A 27,183-nucleotide genomic window follows, 5' to 3' on the forward strand; every position below is an offset into this window, starting at 1 on the left:
ATTATTTTCAGCAGTGTTCTACAGCTTTCAGCATATTAGTTCTGCTCCTCTTTGGTTAAATGTATTCCTAAGTATTTTATTCTTTCGATGCTACTATAAATGGGATTGCTTTCTTAATTTCCTTTACAGATGGTTCATTGCTAGTGCACAGAAATATAACTGGTTTCTGCATGCTGATCTTGTATCCTATTACTTTGTTAAATTTGTTTATTAGCTCTGAGGGTTTTTTGGTGGATTTCATGATATTTCCTATTTATAAGATCACATCATCTGCAAATAGAGATAGCTTTACTTGTTCCTTTCTTGCTTGGATGTTTTACCCCCTCCTTTTTCTTATATGATTTCTTTTTTTTTTTTTTTTTTTTCTTTTTTCTTCTTTTCCCGAGATGGAGTCTGACTTTGTTGCCCAGGCTGGAGTGCAATGGAGTGATCTTGGCTCACTGCAACCTCCAACTCCTGGGTCCAAGCTATTCTCCTGCCTCAGCCTCCTGAGTAGCTGGGACTATAGGCACGCGCCACCATGCCCAGTTAATTTTTGTATTTTTAGTAGAGACAAGGTTTCACCATGTTGGCCAGGCTGGTCTTGAACTCCTGACCTCAGGTGATCCACCCACCTCAGCCTCCCAAAGTGCTGGGATTACAGGTGTGAGCCACCGCACCCAGCCCCTTGCATGATTTCTCTGGCTAGAACTTTCAGTGCAATATTGAATACAAGTGGCAAGATCAGACATCTTTGTCTTGTTCCTGATATAAGGGGGAAAGCTTTCTGTCTTTAACCATTGAGTATGATGTTAGCTGTGGGTTTTTCATATAAGCCCTTTTGCATGTTGAGGAAGTTCTCTTCTATTTGTAGTCTAAATGTTTTATTGTAAAAGGGTGTTGAATTTTGTCAGATACCTTTTCTGCATCAATTGAGGTGATTGTATGTTTTGTCCCCTCTCATTCTACTGATATAGTATATTACAATGACTAATTTTCTTATACTGAACCACCCTTGCTTTCCTGGGATTAAATCCCATTTGGTTGGTCATGGCATGTAATCCTTTTAATATGTGCTGGATGTGATTTTCTAGTACAGATGGTCCCCAAGTTATGATGGTTCAATTTATAATTTTGCAACTCTACAATGGTGCCAAAGCTATATGCATTCAGTAGAAACCATATACTTCAAATTTAAAATTTGATCTTTTCCTGGGTGTATTAGTCTGATCTTATACTACTATAAAGAACCACCTGAGACTGGGTAATTTATAAAGAAAAGAGGTTTAACTGACTCACAGTTCCACAGGCTATACAGGAAGCACGGCCGGGAGGCCTCAGGAAACTTGCAATCATGGCGGGAGGCAAAAGGGAAGCAAACACTTCTTACCATGACAGGGCAGGAGAGAGAGAGCACAAAGGGGTGAGGTTCTACACACTTTCAAACAACCAGATCTTGTGAGAACAGCAAGAGGGAAGTCCGCCCCTATGATTCAATCACTTCCCACCTGGCCCTTCCTTCAACATGTGGGGATTACGATTCAAGATGAGATGTGAGTAGGGACACAGAGCCAAACCATATCACTGGGCCATCGATATGTGGTAGCATACTCTTGTGATTCTGGGCAATGGGAGCAAGCCACAACTTGTAATCAGCCACACAATCACAAGGGTAAACAACTGATGCTCTACAATGTACTGGATTGCCTGGTAATTTTGCTCAGCTGTAGGCTAATGTAAGTGTACTACATACGTTTGGCTAAGGTATGATGTTTAGTAGGTTAGGTGTATTATATATAGTCAACTTACGATATTTTCAATATATGATGGGTTCATCAGATGTAATCCCATTGTCAGTTGAGCATCTGTTTTTTAATGGGGGGATTTCTGCATCCAAAATCAGAAGGGATATTGATTTGCAGTTTTCTTGTGATGTTGTTATCTGTCTTTCATATCAAGTAGTGCTTGCCTCATAGAATGAGTTGTTAGGTGTTCCCTCTTCTTCTATTTTTTTGGAAGAGTTTGAGAATTACCGATTCAATCTCCTTCTGTTAGGTCTATTTAGATTTTCTGTTCCTTCTTGAGTCAGTTTTGGCAGTCTGCATGTCTCTAGGAATTTGTCCATTTCCTGTAGGTTATCCAATCTGCTTTTTAAAAAAAATTTTTTACCCTTCTTTCTTTCTTTCTTTCTTTTTTTTTTTTTTGAGATGGAATTTCACTCTTGTTGCCCAAGCTGGAGTGCAATGGTGCGATCTCAGCTTACTGCAACCTCTGCATCCTGGGCTCAAGCAATTCTGCTGCCTCAGCCTCCAGAGTAGTTGGGATTACAGGAACCCACCACCATGCCTGGCTAAAGTTTTGTATTTTTAGTAGAGACAGGGTTTCACCATGTTGGACAGGCTGGTCTCGAACTCCTGACCTCAGGTGATCCAATGGCCTTGGCCTCCTAAAGTGTTGGGATTACAGGCTTGAGCCACCGCATCCGGCCTATTTACCCTATTTTCTTTTTTTATTATTATTTATTTATTTTGTATTTTTTATTATACTTTAAGTCCTAGGGTACATGTGCACAATGTGCAGGTTTGTTACGTATATGTATACATGTGCCATGTTGGTTTGCTGCACCCATTAACTCATAATTTACATTAGGTATTTCTCCTAATGCTATCCCTCTGCCATACACCTACCCAGCGCCAGGCCCCGGTGTATGATGTTCCCTGCCCTGTGTCCAAGTGTTCTCATTGTTCAATTCCCACCTATGAGTGAGAACACGCAGTGTTTGGTTTTCTGTCCTTGCAGTAGTTTGCTCTGAATGATGGTTCCCAGCTTCATCCATGTCCCTACAAAGGACATGAACTCATCCTTTTTTGTGTATGACTGCATAGTATTCCATGGTGTATATGTGCCACATTTTCTTAATCCAGTCTATCATTGATGGACATTTGGGTTGGTTCCAAGTCTTTGCTATTGTGAATAATGCTGCAATAAACATATGGTGCATGCATCTTTATAGTTGCATGATTTATAATCCTTTGTGTATATACCCAGTAATGGGATTGCTGGGTCAAATGGTATTTCTACTTCTAGATCCTCGAGGAATCGCCACACTGTCTTCCACAATGGTTGAACTAGTTTACACTCCCCCCAACTGTGTAAAAGCATTCCTATTTCTCCACATCTTCTCCAGCACCTGTTGTTTCCTGACTTTTTAATGATTGCCATTCTAACTGGTGTGAGATGGTATCTCATTGTGGTTTTGATTTGTATTTCTCTGATGACCAGTGATGATGAGCATTGTTTCATGTGTCTGTTGGCTGCATAAATGTCTTCTTTTGAGAAGTATCTGTTCATATCCTTTGCCCACTTTTTCATGGGGTTGTTTGATTTTTTTCTTGTAAATTTGTGTAAGTTATTTTGTAGATTATGGATATTAGCCCTTTGTCAGATGGGTAGTTTGCAAAAATTTTCTCCCATTCTGTAGGTTGCCTGTTCACTCTGATGGTAGTTTCTTTTGCTGTGCAGAAGCTCTTTAGTTTAATTAGATCCCATTTGTCAATTTTGGCTTTTGTTGCCATTGCTTTTGATGTTTCAGTCATGAAGTCCTTGCCCATGCCTATGTCCTGAATGGTATTGCCTAGGTTTTCTTCTAGGATTTTTATGGTTTTAGGTCTAACATTTAAGTCTTTAATCCATTTTGAATTAATTTTTGTATAAGGTGTAAAGAAGGGATCCAGTTTCAGCTTTCTACATATGGCTAGCCAGTTTTCCCAGCACCATTTATTAAATAGGGAATCCTTTCCCCATTTCTTGTTTTAGTCAGGTTTATCAAAGATCAGATGGTTGTAGATGTGTGGTGTTATTTCTGAGGCCTCTGTTCTGTTTCATTGGTCTATCTCTCTGTTTTGGTACCAGTACCATGCTGTTTTGGTTACTGCAGCCTTGTAGTATAGTTTGAAGTCAGGTAGCATGATGCCTCTAGCTTTGTTCTTTTTGCTTAGGATTGGCTCGGCAATGCACACTCTTTTTTGGTTCCATATGAACTTTAAAGTAGTTTTTCCCAATTCTGTGAAGAAAGTCATTGGTAGCTTGATGGAGATGGCATTGAATCTATAAATTACCTTGGGCAGTATGGCCATTTTCACAATATTGATTCTTCCTATCCGTGAGCATGGAATGTTCTTCCATTTGTTTGTGTCCTCTTTTATTTCATTGAGCAGTGGTTTGTAGTTCTCCTTGAAGAGGTCCTTCACATGCCTTGTACGTTCACTCATGATCTGGCTGTTTGTCTGTTACTGGTGTGTAGAAATGCTTGTGGTTTTCACATATTGATTTTGTATCCTGAGACTTTGCTAAAGTTGTTTATCAGCTTAAAGAGATTTTGGGCTGAGATGATGGGGTTTTCTAAATGTACAATCATGTCATCTGCAAACAGGGACAATATGACTTCTTCTTTTCCTAATTGAATACCTTTATTTCTTCCTTTTGCCTGGTTGCCCCGCCCAGAACTTCCAACACTATGTTGAATAGGAGTGGTAAGAGAGGGCATCCCTGTCTTGTGCCAGTTTTCAAAGGGAATGCTTCCAGTTTTTGCCCATTCAGTATGATATTGGCTGTGGATTTGTCATAAATAGCTCTTATTATTTTGAGATATGTTCCTTCAATACCTAGTTTATTGAGAGTTTTTAGCACGAAGTGCGGTTGAATTTTGTCCAAGGTCTTTTCTGCATCTATTGAGATAATCATGTGGTTTTTGTCTTTGGTTCTGTTTATGTAATGGATTACATTTGTTGATTTGCGTACATTGAACCAGCCTTGCATCCCAGGGATGAAACCCGCTTGATCGTGGTGGATAAGATTTTGATGTGTTGCTGGATTTGGTTTGCCAGTATTTTACTGAGGATTGTCGCATTGATGTTCATCAGGGATATTGGTCTAAAATTCTCTTTTGTTGTTGTGTCTCTGCCAGGCTTTGGTATCAGGATTATGTTGGCCTCATAAATGAATTACGGAGGATTCACACTTTTTCTATTGATTAGAATAGTTTCAGAAGGAATGGTACCAGCTCCTCTTTGTACCTCTGGTAGAATTCGGCTGTGAATCCGTCTGGTCCTAGAATTTTTTTGGTTGGTAGGCTATTAATTCTTGCCTCAATTTCAGGGTCTGTTATTGGTCTATTCAGGGATTCAGCTTCTTTCTGGTTTAGTCTTGGGAGGGTGTATGTGTCCAGGAATTTATCCATTTCTTCTAGATTTTCTAGTTGATTTGCATAGAGGTGTTTATAGTATTCTCTGATGGTAGTTTTTATTTCTGTGGGATTGGTGGTGATATCTCCTTTATCATTTTTTATTGCACCTATTAGATTCTTCTCTCTTTTCTTCTTTATTAGTCTTGCTAGCAGTCTACTGATTTTGTTGATCTTTTCAAAAAAAAAAACCAGCTCCTGGATTCATTGATTTTTTTGAAGGGTTTTTTGTGTCTCTTATCTCCTTCAGTTCTGCTCTGATCTTAGTTATTTCTTGCCTTCTGCTAGCTTTTGAATTTGTTTGCTCTTGCTTCTCTAGTTCTTTTAATTGTGATGTTAGGGTGTCGATTTTAGATTTTTCCTACTCTCTCTTATGGGCATTTAGTGCTATGAATTTCCGTCTACACACTGCTTTAAATGTGTCCCAGAGATTCTGGTACATTGTGTCTTTATTCTCATTGGTTTCAAACAACATTTTTATTTCTGCCTTCATTTCGTTATTTACCCAGTAGTCATTCAGGAGCAGGTTGTTCAGTTTCCGTGTAGTTGTGTGGGTTTGAGTGAGTTTCTTAATCCCGAGTTCTAATTTGATTGCACTGTGGCCTGAGAGACAGTTTGTTGCGATTTCTGTTCTTTTACATTTGCTGAGGAGTGCTTTACTTCCAATTATGTGGTCAATTTTAAAATAAGTGTGATGTGGTGCTGAGAAGAATGTATGTTCTGTTGATTTTGGGTTGGGAATTCTGTAGATGTCTATTAGGTCCACTTGGTGCAGAGCTGAGTTCAAGTCCTGGATATCCTTGTTAACCTTCTGTCTTGTTGATCTGTCTAATATTGACAGTGGGATGTTAAAGTCTCCCATTATTATTGTGTGGGAGTCTAAGTCTCTTTGTAGGTCTCTAAGGATTTGCTTTATGAATCTGGGTGCTCCTGTATTGGGTGCATGTATATTTAGGATAGTTAGCTCTTGTTGTTGAATTGATCCCTTTACCATCATGTAATGGCCTTCTTTGTCTCTTTTGATCTTTGTTGGTTTAAAGTCTGTTTTATCAGAGACTAGGATTGCAACCCCTGCTTTTTTTTGCTTTCCATTTGCTGGGTAGATCTTCCTCCATCCCTTTATTTTGAGCCTATGTGTGTCTCTGCACGTGAGATGGCTCTCCTGAATACAGCACCCTTGTGGTTCTTGACTCTTTATCCAATTTGCCAGTCTGTGTCTTTTAATTGGAGCATTTAGAACATTTACATTTAAGGTTAATATTGTTATGTGTGAATTTGATCCTGTCATTATGATGTTACCTGATTGTTTTGCCTGTTAGTTGATGTAGTTTCTTCCTAGCATCCATGGTCTTTACAATTTGGCATATTTTTGCAGTGGCTGTTACAAGTTGTTCCTTTCCATGTTTAATGCTTCCTTCAGGAGCTCTTGTAAGGCAGGCCTGGTGGTGACAGAATTTCTCAGCATTTGCTTGTCTGCAAAGGATTTTATTTCTCCTTCATTTATGAAGCTTAGTTTGACTGGATATGAAAGTCTGGGTTGAAAATTCTTTTCTTTGAGAATGTTGAACATTGGCCCCCACTCTCTTCTGGCTTGTAGAGTTTCTGCCGAGAGATCTGCTGTTAGTCTGAGGGCTTCCCTTTGTGGGTAACCCGACCTTTCTCTTTGGCTGCCCTTAACATTTTTCCCTTCATTTCAACCTTGGCAAATCTGACAATTATGTGTCCTGAGGTTGCTGTTCTCGAGAGCGTCTTTGTGGTGTTCTCTGTGTTTCCTGAATTTGAATGTTGGCCTGCCTTGCTAGGCTGGGGAAGTTCTTCTGGATAATATCCCGAAGAGTGTTTTCCAGCTTGGTTCCATTCTCCCCATCACTTTCAGGTACACCAGTCAAACGTAGATTTGGTCTTTTGACATAGTCCCATATTTCTTGGAGGCTTTGTTCATTTCTTTTTACTCTTTTTTCTCTAAACTTCTCTTCTTGCTTCATTTCATTCATTTGATCTTCAATCACTGATACCCTTTCTTCCACTTGATCGAATTGACTACTGAAGCTTGTGCATACATCACATAGTTCTCGTGCCATGGTTTTCAGCCCTATCAGGTCATTTAAGGTCTTCTCTGTGCTGTTTATTCTAGTTAGCCATTTGTCTAATCTTTTTTCCAGGTTTTTAGCTTCCTTGCAATGGCTTTGAACATCCTCTTTTAGCTTGGAGAAGTTTGTTATTACCGACCTTCTGAAGCCTACTTCTGTCAACTCATCAAAGTCATTCTCTGTCCAGCTTTGTTCTGTTGCTGGCGAGGAGCTGTGATCCTTTGGAGAAGAAGAGGTGCTCTGGTTTTTAGAATTTTCAGCTTTTCTGCTCTGGTTTCTCCTCATCTTTGTGGTTTTATCTACCTTTGGTCTTTGCTGATGGTGACCTACAGATGGGATTTTGGTGTGGATGTCTTTTTTGTTGATGTGGATGCTATTCCTTTCTGTTTGTTAGTTTCCCTTCTAACAGGTCCCTCAGTTGCAGGTCTGTTGGAGTTTGCTGGAGGTCCAGTCCAGACCCTGTTTGCCTGGGTATCACCAGCAGAGGCTGCAGAACAGCAAATATATTGCTGCCTCATCCTTCCTCTGGAAGCTTCGTCTCAGAGGGGCACCCAGCTGTATGAGGTGTCAATCGGCCCCTACTGGGAGGTGTCTCCCAGTTAGGCTACATGGAGGTCAGGTACCCACTTGGGGAGGCAGTGTGCCCATTCTCAGAGCTCAAACACCATGCTGGGAGAACCACTGCTCTCTTCAGAGCTGTCAGACAGGGATGTTTAAGTCTACAGAAGTTTCTGCTGCCTTTTGTTCAGCTATGCCCTGCCCCCAGAGGTGGAGTCTACAGAGGCAGGCAGGCCTCGTTGAGCTGCGGTGGACTCCTCCCAGTTCGAGCTTCCTGGCCACTTTGTGTCCCTACTCATGCCTAAGCAATGGTGGACACCCCTCCCTGAGCCAGGCTGCCGCCTCACAGTTTGATCTCAGACTGCTGCACTAGCAGTGAGCAAGGCTCCAGGGGCATGGGACCTGCAGAGCCAGGTGCAGGATATAATCTCCTGGTGTGCCATTTGCTAAGACCGTTGGAAAAGCACAGGATTTGGGTGGCATGTCCCGATTTTCCAGGTCCAGTCTGTCATGGCTTCCCTTGGCTAGGAAAGGGAAATCCCCTGACCCCTTGCACTTCCCGGGTGAGGCCATGCCCCGCCCTGCTTCAGCTCGCCCTCTGGGGGCTGCACCCACTGTCCAACCAGTCCCAATGAGATGAACCAGGTACCTCAGTTGGAAATGCAGAAATCGCCCATCTTCTGCGATGATCACGCTGGGAGCTGCAGACTGGAGCTGTTCCTATTTGGCCATCTTGGAATGGACCCCTATTTACCCTACTTTCAAGCTACAAGTTAAAGTTATCCAATGTATTGGTGTACAATTTTTCATAGTAGTCTTATAATCCTTTTTTTTTTTTTTTTTTTTTTTTTTTTTTTTGAGACGGAGTCTTGCTCTGTTACCCAGGCTGGACTGCAGTGGCCGGATCTCAGCTCACTGCAACCTCCGCCTCCCGGGTTCACGCCATTCTCCTGCCTCAGCCTCCTGAGTAGCTGGGACTACAGGCGCTCGCCACCTCGCCCGGCTAGATTTTTGTATTTTTTAGTAGAGACGGGGTTTCACTGGGTTAGCCAGGATGGTCTCGATCTCCTGACCTCGTGATCCGCCCGTCTCGGCCTCCCAAAGTGCTGGGATTACAGGCTTGAGCCACCGCGCCCGGCCTTATAATCCTTTTTATTTCTATAAGTTGCTAATAATGTTCCCACTTCTGAAAAAAAATTAGTTGAATTTTTTTACTAGAAATTTTCAAATATACACAAAAGTGAATAGCATGATACACTCCTACATACTTATCATCAAGATGAGCAATTTTCAAGGGTTCATTAGACTTGCTTCATCTATTCCTTATCTTTCCCTCCCTCTCTCATGCAACCTAAGAGTGTATGAAAGGGGCCCATCTAGTTCTGTGTTAAGGTTAGAGAAGAAAGTATTTTTTAAAAAGGTTACAGGATGAATGTGTGCATGTGAATACCAATTCCTCACTGGCACTGAGAAGCTTTTCTTCCTCCTGTCAGTCTCCCTATCTCTTGTTCAAGACCAACCTCTTAGTCAAGTTTCTCCTGCTAGAGTGAAATTCTTGGCCAATTTTACTCACCTCAGGAGCTTTAAGAAATATTGATTTCTGGACCCTATCCCACAATATTGTATTTAATTGGTCTGGTATATGGTCTGTAATGGGAGTTTTTAAAAGGTGATTCTAATATACAGTGAAGATTGAGAACTTGTGCTCTAAAATGTAAGAGCCCTCATTCCTTCTACTTTCCTTTTGTAATGCATCTCTCATTTCTTACAAGGCTTTAGAGAACAAATGCTGTGGAACCTGGCAGTTCACTTCCACAGGTGTTTACAAGTGAGTAATCAGTTTAGGCAAGGATGTAACACGTGAAATCTGCCCAAGGCCAGAAATAAATTCAGGAGTCAACTCTAAATTCTGCTGAAAGAGTTACTGATAATCTTACCTGGAAAGGGACCTGCATCAGGAAGTGAGGAGCGTGGTCTGATGTGAAAAATGGAGACTTAGGCCGGGCGCGGTGGCTCAAGCCTGTAATCCCAGCACTTTGGGAGGCCGAGACGGGCGGATCACGCGGTCAGGAGATCGAGACCATCCTGGCGAACACGGTGAAACCCCGTCTCTACTAAAAAAAAATACAAAAAACTAGCCGGGCGAGGTGGCGGGCGCCTGTAGTCCCAGCTACTCGGGAGGCTGAGGCAGGAGAATGGCGTGAACCTGGGAGGCGGAGCTCGCAGTGAGCCAAGATCGCGCCACTGCACTCCAGCCTGGGCCACAGAGCGAGACTCCGTCTCAAAAAAAAAAAAAAAAAAAAAAAAAAAAATGGAGACTTGACAGACCAGGAATTCTACTGAGTTCCCAGGGCTTTCCACTTGTCCAAGGCTATGGTCTCAACTCTGGCTGTACATTAGAATCACTTGAAATGATCATTTTCTCAGGCTTCACTTTAGAGATTCTGATTTAATTAGTCTAGGTCAAGTGTTCTTAAATTTAGGTTGCATCAAAATCACCTGGTTGCTGGGCACCAACCTCAGAATTTCTGATTCAGTAGAGCTGGGGTGGGGGCCAACATCCACGTTTCTAGTAAGTTACCAGGCAGTGCTGAGGCTGCTGGTCTGGGAACCACATTTCAGAATCACTGGTTTAGGGTAAGACCCAGGCACAGATTGTTAGGGGGAAAAAAATCCCTAAGTACTTTCAATGTGCATGCAGCCAGAGTTAAAAAAAAAAAAAAAATCACTGCCCTAGTACTGCTGGCTCGCAAATTGCAGGGGAACAGAAAGTACAGAAAGCCTGACCCTCTTGAATCGGGACACTTCAGATGAATGAATGAAAGAACTTGAACTTCAGATAGAATCCCTGAGTGAATCAGATACCCTATGGTAGGTTTGACCTCCCTGGGAGGAAAGAATGGTTGAACTCAATTCTTAAATTTTATTTCTGCTGTTTCTGAATTTTAGTTCTGTTCAGCCATTAGTCTCCACTTTCCTATGACTGTAGAACTAGAACAAAACTGTTTCCAAAAATGTATCTAACATCTTTACTTCTGAATAGAAGAGCTATCCAGAAACTGTACCAAGTCTCTGAGTCTCCTAGGCTAAATCTTGCTTTAACTCTGGCTCTGTGCTTACATCTGATAAAGTATTTCTTGAATGCAGGCAGTTACTGTTTAAATTTGTTTTGTCAGTAGGAGAGATGCAGCTAAAGGAACATTTTGCCTCTTGCACTAAACTGTTACAGATATATGAACCAGTGCTTCCAACACAAACGGCACACACAGAAATGATAATACAGTAGTTGTATAGCACACTGGTGTAACTGCCCAGTGGGTTGACTTTACCCAATTTGTAACCACCCAATGGGTTCACCTTATCCTGCTGCCTAGACAGAGCAGAGATTTCTCGAGACAGGGGAATCACAATACAGAAAGAATAATTAATGCAGAGCCAGCTGAGCAGGAGACTGGGGTTTTACTATTACTCAAATCAGTCTCCCGGAACATTTGGGGATCAAAGTTTTTCAAGACAGTTTGGTGGGAGGGGAGGGGCAGTGAGTTGGGGAGTGCTTATTGGTTGGGTCGTAGGTGAAATCATGGGGCGTCCCTGTGTTCTTGTGCTGAGTCAGTTCTTGGGTTGGGGGAGTCACAAGATCAGATGGCCGGTTTCTCGATCCGGGTGGTGCTGGTAGATCCATCCAGGGTAGAGTCTGCAAAACACCTCAAGCACTGATCTTAGGAGCGGTTTAGGGAGGGTCAGAATCTTGTAGCCTCCAGCTACGTGACTCCTAAACCATAATTTTAAATTTTGTGGCTAATGTTAGTAGTACAATCCCCAGGCAAGAAGGAAGTTTGTCCTGGGAAAAGGCTACTATCATCTTTGTTTTAAAAGATAAACTAAGTTCCTCTCAAAGTTAATTCAGCCTGTATCCAGGAATGAACAAGCACAGCTTGGAGGTTAGAGGCAAGATGGAGTCGTTTAAGTTGGACCTCTTTCACTGTCTCAGTCATAATTTTGCAAAGGCGGTTTCACTGGGGCAAGAGGAAGAGGCTGCTTACAGCTGAAGATAATCACCCAATGCAACCAACTGTCTCAAGGACCGAGGGCAGTCAATATCTGTGAGCTAGCACCAAGCAGGCTGCTTAGGAAATGCTGATATAGTAGGCAAAGTGCGCATCTGCCTCATGTAGACTCAGCCTTCTGTAATGAATATTATTTAAAGAGAATATCCTCAAGTAGTCATTATTGGTTTAGATATATTGTAAATAGCTTAATCTAGATTTTAAAAATTGTGTATTTACTTGTGATAGGTGTGAACTTACTCCATAACACAGATGTGCAATACATATTACCACAATCTTGGAGTAATGATGGAATGGTGAAAGGGAAGTTTACACACTCCAGAATATTCAGGGAAGAACCCTGGTCTTCAGGCCATTGTTGCCACTTCATGGTCATTTGAAAGCAGGTGGTTCCACTCTCTCCATACCAAGCTTGGGCAACTCTCCCAGTGCTCCCAAGCCACAATGCCTAGCGTCCACTCACTTTGGGATCCCATGTAGACTTTTTTTTTTTTTTTGAGACGGAGTCTTGCTCTCTTGCTCAGGCTGGAGTGCAGTGGGGCGATCTTGGCTCACTACAACCTCCACCTCCCAGGTTTAAGCAATTCTCTCATCTCAGCCCCCTAAGTAGCTAGGATTACAGGCGCCCGCCACCATGCCTGGCTAATTTTTGTATTTTTTAGTAGATACAGGGTTTCACCATGTTAGACAGGCTGGTCTCGAACTCCTGACCTTGTGATCCACCCACCTCGGCCTCTCAAAGTGTTGGAATTACAGGTGTGAGCCACCGCACCAGTGGCTATATACCCCATGTAGGCATTTCTTCATCCACACATCGTTTGTAAGTGGGACACAGGTCTCTGCTAAAATCAAACCCTCTTCTCCATTCCTTTGGGGGCAGCTTAGTTTAATTCCTTGTTGGTTCCTTGTGTATTTTTTCTTCAGGCCAATAATAAAAATGAACCCATTTTTAGCTTCTCACAAATATAGTTTTCCTGATGGGGCTGGAACTATCTTTCCATTCTTTTCAATCTCTTAAATTGAGTGTCTAAGAATTAGACAGGAACTACTATATCAATAAACTAGCTTGCCTCTTAAAAAGAAAAGTCTCAGCTGGGCACAATGGCTCATGCCTGTAATCCCAATACTTTGGGAGGCCAAGGTGGGTGGATCACCTGAGGTCTGGAGTTCGAGACCAGCCTGGCCAACATGGTAAACCCCTGTCTCTACTAAAAATACAAAAAATTAACTGGGTGTGGTGGGGCATGCCCATAATCCCAGCTACTTGGGAGGCTGAGGCAGGAGAATCGCTTGAACCCGGAAGGCAGAGGTTGCAGTGAGCTGAGATCATGCCATTACACTCCAGCCTGCGCAACAAGAGCAAAACTCCCTCTCAAAAAAAAAAAAAAAAGGGTCTGTACTTCAAGAACACATACCTATGGCTGAAACTTAAGAAATTACATGGTGAAATGTTATTTTGAATTAAAGACTTTTTAAAACTTCACTTACATACGTGGAATGTGCTTTTACTCTCTTTAAAAAATTCTGTCATTCTGTCTTTATGTTAAAGTACAAGATACTCTAATTTCGGACAGATAGTTGCAAGTAATATGTACAATAATAAAGACTTTGCACATGCAAATGAGAAATAAACACTTTCTTTAAGCAAAATGAAACAGGCCTAGGAGTATAGGGGAGGAATAGAGCTATGTGGCATTCAAATGTGGCTGTGAGTTGGCCTAAGTCTAAAACCAGAGGTGGGCTGCAAGCAAACATGGCCTCTAATTCCAGGAACTTAACTGGATTAGAACCAAGAAGAAGAGCTCATAGAAGGGTCAGTCTAGAAGGAAGAATAGGAAACCAGGCTGGATGAAAACCCAGGGAGTGTTTGAGAATCTAGGTCATAAGAGGTCATTGAGCAGCTTCTCTCACCCTTAAGACTTGACCTAAGCCAATTTGTCCATTCAGGGACTGTCCATTTCCTATAGTAAAAATACTTTCAGAGATTAGAGATAGGAGGGAGTCATGCTTCCTCTTCTACAACATTGTTATTATGATTTATTATAATGAAAACTAATCTCAGATCTAAATTGTCCACACACCAGTATTAACAAACAGGCCAAAAGAAAGCAGTCGTACAAATGATTCCTATAAAGTCAGTGAAGTCCATACCCGTTTCTTGGCACTCTAACAAATACCTTGCATGGAAGATTCGCTTGGATGTCAAAGCAACTTTATTCTCACAGAAGACAAGCTAACCTTCCAGTCACTTCAGGTGAAAGAATCCAGTATTAGGAAGGGTAACATGGAAGTAAACAAGTTCTAGACCTTGATGCTACTTAAAACGCTGTTAGGCCAGGTGTGGTGGGTCATGCCTGTAATCCCAGCACTTTAGGAGGCCGAGACGGGCGGATCACTTGTCATGAGTTTGAGACCAGTCTGCCCAACATAGTGAAACCCCGTCTCTACTAAAATATAAAAATTAGCTGGGCATGGTGGTGTGTGCCTGTAATCCCAGCTACTCAGGAGGCTGAGGCACAAGAATCGCTTGAACCCAGGAGGCGGAGGTTGCAGTGAGCCGAGATCACACCACTGCACTCCAGCCTGGATGACAGAGCAAGGCTCTATCTCAAAAAAAAAAAAAAAAAAAAAAAAAAAGGCTGCTAGGCATCTGGCAGTATATCTTGAATACTGCTCATTTCACTATGAAAAAATGCAACATCGCTTATGGTGCAGGTTCAGAAAGTGAGATATCTAAAGTTCTACACCTGCCTCCTTTGGAGGGTGGCCAACAGATTAAGGCCCTTAGATGTCTGGTTATTCACTCCGCCTCAGGTGTAGACTCCTGACCTGGGTGTTAAAAATGTTAAATAATTGTCCCCAGGGTGTGGATTAATTTACACACATACACTTCAAAATAGCATTTTTACTAGCGAATTCCAGACAAAAATCTCAGACACCTTTAGCTATTAATGTTTAAACCTAATTTCATATCTGACAGTATTTTTTTTCCTCCTAGGTGTGGGAGTAAGATTGATTTTAAAAATAGTTGCCATTACTCAGAAACAGATAAAATGTAATATGCCTTACTATTAGTCAAGGAGCAGAAATTTTACTCAAAATAATTTAAGCAAAAACAACATTTAGTGGTTCATGTTCCTGGGGAGAATAGGGAAGGCCCTGACCGTAGCTACTCTGAACCCCGGGACTCAAGGACATTGAAAGGTCTTCTCATTCTCTTTTTCTCTGTCCCTCTGCTTTGTGTGTATATCCTCACAGGTCTATTTCTCTGGGTTTTGGCCTCATTCTCTTCTATTTCTGCTAGGCCTTTTCATGAGGTGTGCAAGCCCCTCTGGCTTCACTTCATCTGGCTCCGTGACCCCAGAGCCAAAGGGCCCCTCGAGTACCTGCTGGGGAAGAACTTGGATTTTCTCAACTTGTGTCACCTGCCCTAATAATAATCCTTGGATAATTCCTCTGGCCAGGAAGTTGAGGTTCGGTCTAAATCTGGGTTGCTGACCTTATGTTTTGTGGGTTGGGGAGTACTGTTGTGAGAAGAAGGGTAAGGTGTTTGCTTTGGAAGCACATATACTAAAATTGGAACAGGCCGGATGTGGTGGCTCACGACTGTAATCCCGGCACTGTGGGAGGCTGAGGCGGGTAGATCACCTGAGGTCAGGAGTTTGAGACCAGCCTGGCCAACATGGTGAAACCCCGTTTCTACTAAAAATACAAAAATTAGCTGGGTGTGGTGGTGTGCACCTGTTATCCCAGCTACTTGGGAGACTGAGGCAGGAGAATCACTTGAACCCAGGAGGAAGAGGTTGCAGTGAGCCAAGATTGCACTACTGCACTCCAGGCTGGGTGACAAAGTGAGACCTTGTCTGAAATAAACAAATAAAATAGGAACAATGCAGAGACGATTACCAAGGCCCTTGCACAAGGATGTCATGAAAATTTGCAAAGCAGTCCATATATTTTATCTGAAGTGTTCTCATCACGTACACACACAAAAACATAACTATGTCAGGTGATGGTTAATTAGCTTGATTGTGGTGATTATTTCACAATGCACACGTGTATCAAAACATCAAGTTGTACACCTTAAATATATACAATTCAAATTTGTCAATTATACCTTATTAAAGCAGCAGCAGCAGAAGCGGTGTTACCAAACTGCCCAAAACTGTAGTTGCCACAGCCCCGTCTGCCCTTCCTGTTCTCTTTTTCCTGCCTTTCTATACTTGGGATCTTTCGCTTATGTGTGTTAAATTGGATGTTATGAAAAACAAGAAATATTCAAGCTTCTATGCATTAAGATTTAGTAGTTTATAAACTTTGATCCACTTTATATTTTTCAGTAGATGGAACCATGTAGAAAAGCTGGCATCAGAATTTTCTGGATTTTTTTCCTCAAGCGATACCACTAAAATGGAAACCTGAAGATTTTTATAAGCAAATGTAGGCTAACATTGATTCAGAAAAAGCCGCCAATATGCTATAGTAGTGAATATTGCAACCAAAATGAATTTCCTTAATTATAATCGGGTGAATTTGGGACTAGGAAAAGCAGCTTGTTTACACATTTAATCACCACCTATAGGTAAGAAGCTCAGAGATTTTCCAGGTGAATGATGCCCCTGATAAATATATCTCTGTCTTGGGGACAGTAAAATGATTCAACAAATGCCATATGTAGTGTTTAGCTCTTGAGGAGACCTATGGCCTAGTTGGAACATAGCCTGTGTGCTGTGCCTACTGGAGGGTAGCATGAACAGATTGCTGGTAATAGCTCACTCCACATAGTGTCTGTCACATATAAAGTGCCAGGTCAAGTAGTGACCACATGTAATGTGGACACCATGATTTTTCCATTTCTCTCAGTTATTAAAAAGCTTTTAAGAGGCTGGGCATGGTGGCTCACAACTGTAATCCCAGCAATTTGGGAGGCCAAGGCGGGCAGATCACCTGAGATCAGGAGTTCAAGACCAGTCTGGCCAACATGGCAAAATGCTGTCTCTACCAAAAATACAAAAATTAGATGGGCATGATTGCAGGCAGAAGAATCTCTTGAACCCAGGGGGTGGAGGTTGCAGGCGAGCCAAGATCACACCACTTAACTCTCAGCCTGGGCAAAAGAGCGAAATCTGTCTCAAAAAAAAAAAAAAAAAAAAAAAAAAAAAGCTTCAAAGAGGAACAAAGAGAACAAGTTTCAAGAACACTATCAGACAATAGTAAATTGTGGTATGATACTTGACCATTACATTATGATGACTAATTTATAGCAGTGTGGATTTTAAAATGGACAGATGGTATCCTTTGCAATTTTAATTCTTTATAACAGAAACTGTTATAATAATTGATACACAACAATTTTCTGGCATGAAATTCCATCATTGAATATATTCTGAAGAGGAGTGCCATTATAGCAAAAAAAAAAAAATTACTATTCTTAGATGAAAAATAGTGGCTGTGTGTAAGTAGACAAGACATATAAAGGTGGAACAGTGTGTGATAAAGTCAAAATTCTACTACGGCCTGGCCGATCGCTAAGAATTGCACTTAGAGTACTGAAAACATACACTGTCGAGTGTGTGTGAATGATATACTAGGACCTTGCAACTCAAAGTATGGTATGGGATCAGCAGAATCAGTATCACCTGGGAGCTTGTTAAAAATGCAAGTTATTTGGCCCCACCCCAGACCTACTGAATCAGAAACTCTGGGAGCTGGGCCAGAAATCTGTGTCCTACAAGCCCTCCAGGTGCTCCCAGTGCATGCTACAGATTGAGAGGCATCATTCTAATTAGTTACAAGCACTCTCCTGATGGCTTGTAGAACTGCCCAAGCGAGGGACTTGAGCATGGAGAAGTACCTGATGTACAGGCTTCTCTTGCAGCAATAAATCAACTTAGTAGACCACCACTGTTGCAATGACTCCTTTCACCCAATGGTCAAACCTAGATGTTAGGTGGGTTAAAACAGCCTCATTTTCTTTATCCCTTTTTTTGTTTTGTTTTGTTTTTTGAGACTGAGTCTCACTTCGTTACCCAGGCTGGAGTGCAGTGGCATGATCTCAGCTTACTGCAACCTCGACTTCCAAGGCTCAAGTGATCCTCCTGCCTCAGTCCCTCAAGTAGCTGGGATTATAGGCACCCACCACCATGCCCGGCTAATTGTTGTATTTTTAGTAGAGACAGGGTTTCACCGTGTTGCCCAGGCAGGTCTCAAATTACTGGCCTCAAGCAATCCTCCCGCCTCAGCCTCCCAAAGTGCTGGGATTACAGGTGTGAGGCACCATGCCCAGCTCTTTATTATTTATATATTAAAGACTAAGTTGTAGGAGGGTAGTTTTTGAACCAGTTATCAATTAGCATCAATAAGTATTTATTAAGTGTTATATTTTGTTCTAGGAGCAGCAAAATATATACAAAGTGACCTAAAAGATGATTGTTGTTTAGCCTGTGGTTAAGGAGAAAATATAAACTTGAAAAATTAAATGACAATATCAGATAATAACACAAGAGCTATTCCTAGGCATTATATGACTAATTATAAAATAAGGGGAAAATTCACTGAAAAGGAAGAGATCCCTGGGTTGAATAGGTCTGTGAAGACATCACTCAAGGTTCCTTCACTGAGCATATGTTTAGGAAGTAGCTTCTCCAGGAAGGGCCTTGGGCAGGTGCTGGAGAGAATGTGGAATTTGAACTAGGCTTCTGGAAAAGGCAATTCAAATGGCAGGAATGTAACAAACCAAAGGTATCATATGAGAGGTTTACACAGCAATTCTGGTTGCTCTGTCCTTGCATATCTCCAAGGAAACCTGGACCCATGATTGACTGTTGGTCAACCCTAGGTATGTGGCCCTTGGAAGGCTCTTTATGCTAATGTTGATGATTTTGTTGTATGCACCTAAAGCAATGAACCATGTCCTACTAGCTTGTCAGAATTGCTTTGTGCAGACATCAAGACTGATCATGCATGCCAGGTTTCATTACTAGAGCCCTGAGTTTCAGTTGTCAAGGATGGTCATGTAGCAGAATGTACCCATGTGACCAGACCTCCATAAAAGCCTTGGGCCCTGAGACTTGCATTGGGTAGAGAGATTCTGCTAGAAGGAAAGCATGTCTTGTGTGGCTCTGGTTGGAAAAAACTTGAAAGTGTGTATCTGACCTCTCTGGATTTTACCCAATGCCTATCTTCTTTCTGCAATTTTTGCTGTCTACTTTTTGCTGTAGTAAGTCTTAGCCATGAATATAACCTGATATTGAGCCTTCTGAGTCTTTATAAAAAAAAAAAACAAAAAAAAACTAGGAGTGGTTATGGCACCCCTGAAATATGGCCTATGACAAGATGCAAAATACACATGAATTTTTGGGAAGAAACAATAAATATTAAAATCCGATGGGAAAAGTCAATTCTTGATTGCTGAATCTTGGTAAAGAATGTAAAGGTGTCTATTGTACTATTTATTTTTCTTCTTCTTTTTAATTTTAATTTAATTTAATTTTTATTTTTTTTGAGACAGGGTCTTGCAGTCACCCAGGCTAGAGTGCAGTGCCACAATGATGGCTCACTGCAGCCTCAACCTCCTGGGCTCAAGCAATCCTCCCCCCTCAGCCTCCCAAGTACCTGGGACTATAGGTATTTGCCACCACACCCAGCTAATTTTTGTATTTTTTGTAGAGACAGTCTCCTTATGTTGTCTAGGCTGGTCTCAAACACCTGAGCTCAAGTTATCCTCCCACCTGGGCCTCCTAAAGTGCTGGGATTACAGGTGTGAACAACTGCACCTTGCCTCATTGTACTATTATTTAAAGTTTCCTGTAAGTTTGACATTTTTCAAAACATAAATTTATGGAAAAATGAGTAGTATTGAGCAAATAGTACTAGCAGTTGAGAAGTCAATTATCATATGCATGCATGGACATATGTGTGTATAGAATCATAGAATTGTATGTTATCTTGAAGAATAGTCATTTTACACTTTACCGTTTAGTCAAGCCTGTCCATCTTTTCCTATGTTTGCTTGGATGTGTGTTTTCTATTCTTTTTTTGACCACATACTCCCGCCTCAGGCAGATGGGGGGCCCTGAGTCCCTGGGCTGGAAGTGGGCCTGAGGCTGTGGTGAATGGGGCCAAGAGAATCATTACCAGGTCAGTTTCCTATGGAGTTTCTGGGTCAGTAATGCCGAGACCAATAGTCCAGGGTCAGGATGCCAAATTCAGACAGGGCAATAAATAAATAAAAAGAGAAAGCTCTAATTCAAAGTTAATCGTTCTGACAGAGAAGGCAATGCAAAGAGAGTTCAAACAGTCAGACAAGCCAGGAGTGATTCCTGAGAAAAAAACGCACACAGTGCCAACTTCCTTTTTTAACTGGTTCCTGCCACAGCTAAAGTCGGGGGCATATGCTAAAGTGAGTGATGCAGCTGGGGAGTGCACAACTGTATTCTCACAGAGTTTTCTCTCAGCCTGAGATTGACTGAATATTCACTTATAGTTTCTCCTTCTTTTTATTATTTGAGATTTTACATTTAATTCTTTTTTATGCATTTTCTGCTTATGTATTACATTTAATTCTTTAATATCTCTAGTTAGAAAACTGCATTTATATATGGGTAAGATTGGTTTATACTGTGCTAGCTTCCTCGGTTTTATTAATAAGATACACATAGTGATCAAGAACATGAATTCTAAGCTGGGCGCCACGGCTCACGCCTGTAATCCCAGCACTTTGGGAGGCCGAGGCAGGCGGACCACCTGAGGTCAGGAGTTCAAGACTAGCCTGGCCAACATGGCAAAACCCCGTCTCTACTAAAAATACAAAAATTAGCTGGGCATCGTGGTGCGTGCGTGTGATCCCAGCTACTCAGGAGACCGAGGCAGGAGAATCGCTTGAACACAGGAGGAAGAGGTTGCAGTGAGCCAAGATCACGCCACTGCACTCCAGCCTGGGCGACAAAGCAAGACCTTGTCTCAAAAATAAAATAAAATTTAAAATAAATAAATAAATAAATAAAATAAAATAGGAACAATGCAGAGAAGATTAGCAAGGCCCTTGCACAAGGATGTCATGAAAATTTGCAAAGCAGTCCATATATTTTATCTGAAGTGTTCTCATCATGTACACACACAAAAACATAACTATGTCAGGTGATGGTTAATTAGCTTGATTGTGGTGATTATTCCACAATGCACACATGTATCAAAACATCAAGTTGTAGACCTTAAATATATACAATTCAAGTTTGTCAAATATACCTTATTAAAGCAGCAGCAGAAGAAGCGGTGTTACCAAACTGCCCAAAACTGTAGTTGCCACAGCCCCGTCTGCCCTTCCTGTTCTCTTTTTCCTACCTTTGTATACTTGGAATCTTTGGCTTATGTGTGTTAAATTGGATGTTATGAAAAACAAGAAATATTCAAGATTTCCATGCATTAAGATTTTGTAATATATAAACTTTGATCCACTTTATATTTTCCAGTAGATGGAACTGTGTAGAATAGCTGGCATCAGAATTTTCTGGATTTTTTTCCTCAAGCAATACCACTAAAATGGAAACCTGAAAATTTTTATAAGCAAATGTAGGCTAACATTGATTCAGAAAAAGCCACCAATATGCTATAGCAGTGAATATTGCAACCGAAACGAATTTCCTTAATTATAATCGGGTGAATTTGGGACTAGGAAAAACAGCTTGTTTATACATTTAATCACCACCTATAGGTAAGAAGCTCAGAGATTTTCCAAATGAATGATACCTCTGATTATATCTTATCTTGTGGACAGTAAAATGATTCAACAAATGTCATATGTAGTGTTTAGCTCTTGAGGAGACCTATGGCCTAGTTGGAACATAGTCTGTGTGCTGTGCCTACTGGAGGGTAGCATGAACAGATTGCTGGTAATAGCTCACTCCACATAGTGTCTGTCACATATAAAGTGCCAGGTCAAGTAGTGAACACGTGCAATGTGGACACCATGATTTTTCTACTTCTCTCAGTTACTAAAAAGCTTTTAAGAGGCTGGGCATGGTGACTCATACCTGTAATCCCAGCAATTTGGGAGGCCAAGGCGGGCAGATCACCTGAGGTCAGGAGTTCAAGACAAGCCTGGCCAACATGGCGAAACTCTGTCTTTACTAAAAATACAAAATTTAGCTGGGCGTGGTGGTGCACACCTGTAATCCCAGCTACTCGGGAGGCTGAGGCAGGGAGAATCGTTTGAACCTGGGAGTCGGAGGTTGCAGTGAGCCGAGGTCATGCCATTGCACTCCAGCCTGGGCGACAGAGGGAGACTCTGTCTCGAAAAAACAAAAACAAAAACATGGATTCTCGAGTCAGACTGCTTGGGTTCAAATATTGGCTCTAGCACCTAATAGCCGCATTAACCTCTTCATGCCTCACATTTTTTTTCTATGAAATGCAGATTAAAATATTATCTACCTCCAGGTATTGGAATATCAGTAGCAATGAACATGCTTGATGCCAGATCTTGTTTTATATATGCAATTTTACAAAAGAAAAAAGAGAAAAGGAAATAAATCAGGACAGCCAGGGGCATTGGCTCACACCTATAATCCTAGCATTTTGGGAGGTCAAGGTGGGAGGATCACTTGAGCTCCGGAGTTCGAGACCAGTCTTGGCAACGTGGCAAAACCTCATCTCTACTAAAAATACCAGACAATAGCCGGTTGTGGTTGCGCACATCTTTAGTCCCAGCTACTTTGGAGGCTGAGGCACAAGAATCGCTTCATCCCGGGAGGTGGAGGTTGTAGTGAGCCCAGATCGCGTCACTCCAGCCTGTGCAGCAGAGCAAGACTCTATCTCGAAAAAGATAAGAAAAGAAAAGAAAAACCAGAATTTTGGAAGAAATGTCTGGTTCCAGGACTGGAATAGAGAAAAACCAAGATCTGCCTGGAACATGTCATGATGCCAAAAAGTAAATACTGAAAAAATGATGGGGCATGTTGAAAAAACATAGGAGCCAACTTGAAGCAGATCCCAAGACAAATCAGGGACAATTTAAGCAACAAAATAAATAATGATAGTAATAGGTTGTAACTCATGGAATAAAACAAATATCCATATGTCCAGAGTGATAACAAGTGAATAAATAAATCATTGGGGGAGTGGAGGAAGTTCTTCTTTACAGTAGAATTCCAAGTAATAAATGATGAAGAAGTGATGGAAACAAAATTACCATTTGCCAGACACTAGAGTAAAAACTGTTTCAGGCGAGACTCATTCACAAATGCTAAAACTAGTGGGCTAAAAGGAGAAATGGGATTTTTTATACAGTGTCACAGTATCTCCCCAGAAGACATTTATTTAATGACAAAGGGAAAAATAATGTTACGGTAGAGAAGTCTGGCAGACGCTACCTTAATCAAGTATCCAAGTTAATATTGCAGCCATGAGGCCAACATACATAACCTGATTTTAATCAAAAAGAAACATCAGACAAACCCAAAGTGAAGGACACTCTACAAAACTATTGGCACACACTCTTCAGAACTGTGAAGGTCAGAAAAGATAAAGAAAGATTAAGAAACTATCCCAGATTAAAGAGTAAGAAGATAAATAAATGCATTGTGTGATCTTTAATAGCATCCTGATCCGGGAAAAGGCGCACATAAGGACAGTTGACAACATTTATATGCAGTTCATAGATGAATTAGTGGCATTTACTAGTGTTATTTTCTTGATTTTGATCATTTTACTCAATTATGTAAGATTAAACATTTGAGGAAGTTGGGTGAAGAGTATACAAGAATTCTTTGTACTATTTTTGCTATTCATTTGTAAGTCTAAAATTATTTCATGATGAAAACTTTAAAAATATATATTAATATATATATTCCTGTTTACAAGTCTTTCCAGACTCTTCTAATATATATATTAGCAATAGACATATTTGTATATAGATAGAGCTTTGTTTTGATTTGTTTTACAGAAATGGAATTGCATTATACATGACTCTTTTGTGTTTCCACTCAACAACTGTATTAGCTCCTTTTTGGGTGTTGGCTTATCTCACAAAGACCTAGCTTGCTTCCTCCTCCTTAAAGAGGCTCCAGACAACCATATCTCTACTATATGACATCATTCCTTGGTCACAGATAATCAGACCACGTGTGGACATCTGACCCAAACTGGGACATCAGATTCTTTCTACCAGGAATTTGAAACTGGGACCATAATATTCTTATTCAGACTGAGCTATTCTCCTGAGTGAAAGAAATTTTAAAACTTCAAAGCTGAGATACAGCTGTAACCTGATGTATGAATTGAAAAGTAGAGACAGTTGCAAGGCAGAGAAATGAGACCAGAGAAGCAGGGGCAGGATATGAGAAGGCACTTCCTGGGATCCTAGTTGATAACCATTTTCTTATCTCATGCTCTTTCTGAGGACTTCTGCCGTGGGATTCCACAAGACACATTTGAATCCTTATAATACATTTCCTTCAAGGCTCATGCCAGCTCTCAAGAGGCAGAGCTCACATCAGTTATATTTTCAAAACTAATTTGAAGCCAGGTGCGGTGGCTCATGCCTGTAATCCTAGGACTTTGGTAGGTTGAGGCGGGTGGATCACTTGAGGTAAGGAGTTCTAAACCCGCCTGGCCAACTTGGTGAAACCTCGTCTCTACTAAAAAAACAAAACAAAACAAAAAAATAGCTGGGCGTGGTGGCGGATGCCTGTAGTCCCAGCTACTCAGGAGGCTGAGGCTGGAGAATCACTTGAACCTGGGAGGCAGAGGTTACGGTGAGCCAAGATTGCAACACTGCACTCTAGCCTGGGTGAGAGAGCGAGACTCCGTCAAAGACAACAACAAAAAACCAATTATAAAAAATTGTGATTATTTATGTAAAGAATTGCTGGCCAGGTGCGGTGGCTCACGCCTGTACACAGCACTTTGGGAGGCTGAGGCGGGCAGACCGCTTGAGGTCAGGAGCTCGAGAGCAGCCTGGCCAACATGATGAAACCCCATCGTTTCTAAAAATACAAAATTAGCTGGGCGTGGTGGCACACACTTATAATCCCAGCTACTGGGGAGGCTAAGGCAGGAGAATTGCTTGAACCTGGGAGGCAGAATTGCAGTGAACCAAGATCCTGCCATTACACTCCAGGCTGGGGAACAAGAGCGAAACTCAGTCTCAAAAAAAAAAAAAAAAAAAAAAGAATTGCTAACTAGGTACTGAAAGTGCTAAAGGAAAACACTTGTTGAATAAACAATTTTTCATTGAAAAATTTCTGTAGAAAAATTACATGAATAGTACAAAGGAACACCTGTATACCTTTCAACTGGATTGACCAACTGACTTTGTCCACGTTTACTTTTTTTTTTTTTTTTGAGATGGAGTCTCACTCTCTCACCCAGGCTGGAGTGAAGTGGTGCAATCTCGGCTCACTGCAACATCTGCCTCCCGAGTAGCTGGGATTACAGGTGCCTGCCACCACGCCCAGCTAATTTTTGTATTTTTGTAGAGATGAGGTTTCACCAGCGGGCCAGGCTGGTTTTGAACTTCTGACTTCAGGTGATCCACCTGCCTTGGCCTCCGAAAGTGCTGGGATTACAGGTGTGAGCCACTACACCTGGCCTATTTTCTTCTTTTTTAAAACGCTTATTGATGAATCATTCAGACACATTTAAACATCACTTTTGAAGATTTCAAAAGTTTCTATGAAAAAAGTCCTTTTGCATTAGAGATGCATATTGGAAGTATTTGTGGCTGAAATGGCATGTCTGAGGTTTGCTTTAAGGTACATCAGCAAGGCCAGGTGCTAGGGCTCATGCCTGTAACATCAACATTTTGGGAGGTCAAGGCAGGATGATCACTTGAAGCCAGGAGTTCACGACCAGCTTGGCCAACATGGCAAAACCCCATCTCTACTGAAAATACAAAAATTAGCTGGATGTGGTGGCCCATGCCTGTAATCCCAGCTACTTGGGAGGCTGAAGCACATGAATTGATTAAATCCAAGAGACAGAGGTTGCAGTGAGCAAAGATCGCACCACTGCACTTCAGCCTGGGCAACAGAGTGCGACTCTGTCTTAAAAAAATAAAAAAATAAAAATGAAGTACAACAGCAAAAGGAGACAAAAAGTGGGGGAGGGAGGTGTAAATAGATAAAGCAAAATCAGCAAAATAGTAACCACTGTTAAACCTAAGTCATGGGTTTATTATACTATTTTATCTACTTTTATGTATGTCTGAAAATTTACAAACTGAAAAGTAAAAAACTATTTCGTTTCAAAAAATAGATCAAATTGGAACCATTTGGCATTATATTATGTAAAATCCAGCTCTTGGCTGGGCATGGTGGTTCATGCCTGTAATCCCAGTACTTTGGGAGGCTGAGCGGGGAGGATTGCTTGAGCCCAGGAGCTTGAGAGCAGCTTGGGCAACATAGCAAGACCCCATCGCTAAATCAAGAAAAATTTAAAAACAAATTAGCCAGGCATGATGGTGCACGCCTGTGGTCCAAGTTAGTCAGGAGGCTGAGGTGGGAGGCTTGCTTGAGCCCGAGAGGTCAAGGCTACAGTGCACAGTGATTACACCACTGCATTCCAGCCTGGGCAATGGAAAAAACTTGAAAGAAAGAAAGAGAGAGAGAGAGAGAGAGAGAAAGAAAGAAGGAAGAAAAATCAAGGTTATATTAGCTTTATATAAAGAGTTAGAAAATGTTTTCTCTTTTTTTATTCTTTGAAAATATATACTGTATTGTCACAGGATCTTTGGGGTATTGCTTTTCTGGCCAGAAATCTCTGCAGTCGGTGGCACCTTTTCCCAAGTTATTGTCCTGTGTCCAGGAAGAATGAGGTACACAGACAAGTGAAAGGTGAGCAAGATGAAGAGGAGCTTTATTGAGTATTAGAACAGCTCAGAGGAGACCTGTAGTGGGTGACTCCTGTCTGCAGGCAGGTTGTCCTGACAAACACTCAGCCCTTAGCAGAGAGGGTGGCTCCTCTCTGTAGCTGGTCATCCCATTGTCTGCAGCTCTCAGTGGAGAGGAGGCCCTGGAGAAGGTAGCTCCTCTCTGCAGCTGGTTTTCCCAGTGTCTGCCCTGCTGTTGTTGAGTCTAGGGGTTTTTATGGTCTTCAGAGGGGCAAAATGCATGCTGATTGGTCCACGGGCAGCCATGGGTGAGCCCAGGAAAAGGTGCCATGAGTTCTGCCTCCAGTACACAGGACTGGCAGCCCAGCCCCCAGCTTTCAGGCCTTCCCCTGCCTAAAGGTGGGGCTTCACCAGGTTCCT

The 27,183-nt window shown here is 41.6% G+C and overlaps 1 long non-coding RNA gene and 2 pseudogenes across 1 annotated transcript in view; all 3 read left to right on the top strand.

The window, feature by feature from the left end:
• The window catches only part of LOC135966915 (uncharacterized), an 87,277-nt gene that overhangs the window by 48,357 nt on the left and 11,737 nt on the right, over positions 1 to 27,183 (top strand). The window lies entirely within an intron of this gene.
• On the top strand, positions 15,797 to 15,895 carry LOC123568474 (U6 spliceosomal RNA; annotated as a pseudogene).
• On the top strand, positions 20,926 to 21,024 carry LOC123568464 (U6 spliceosomal RNA; annotated as a pseudogene).

Source organism: Macaca fascicularis, chromosome 13 (assembly GCF_037993035.2).
Source record: "Macaca fascicularis isolate 582-1 chromosome 13, T2T-MFA8v1.1".
In the NCBI taxonomy this organism is placed as follows: Eukaryota; Metazoa; Chordata; class Mammalia; order Primates; family Cercopithecidae; genus Macaca; species Macaca fascicularis.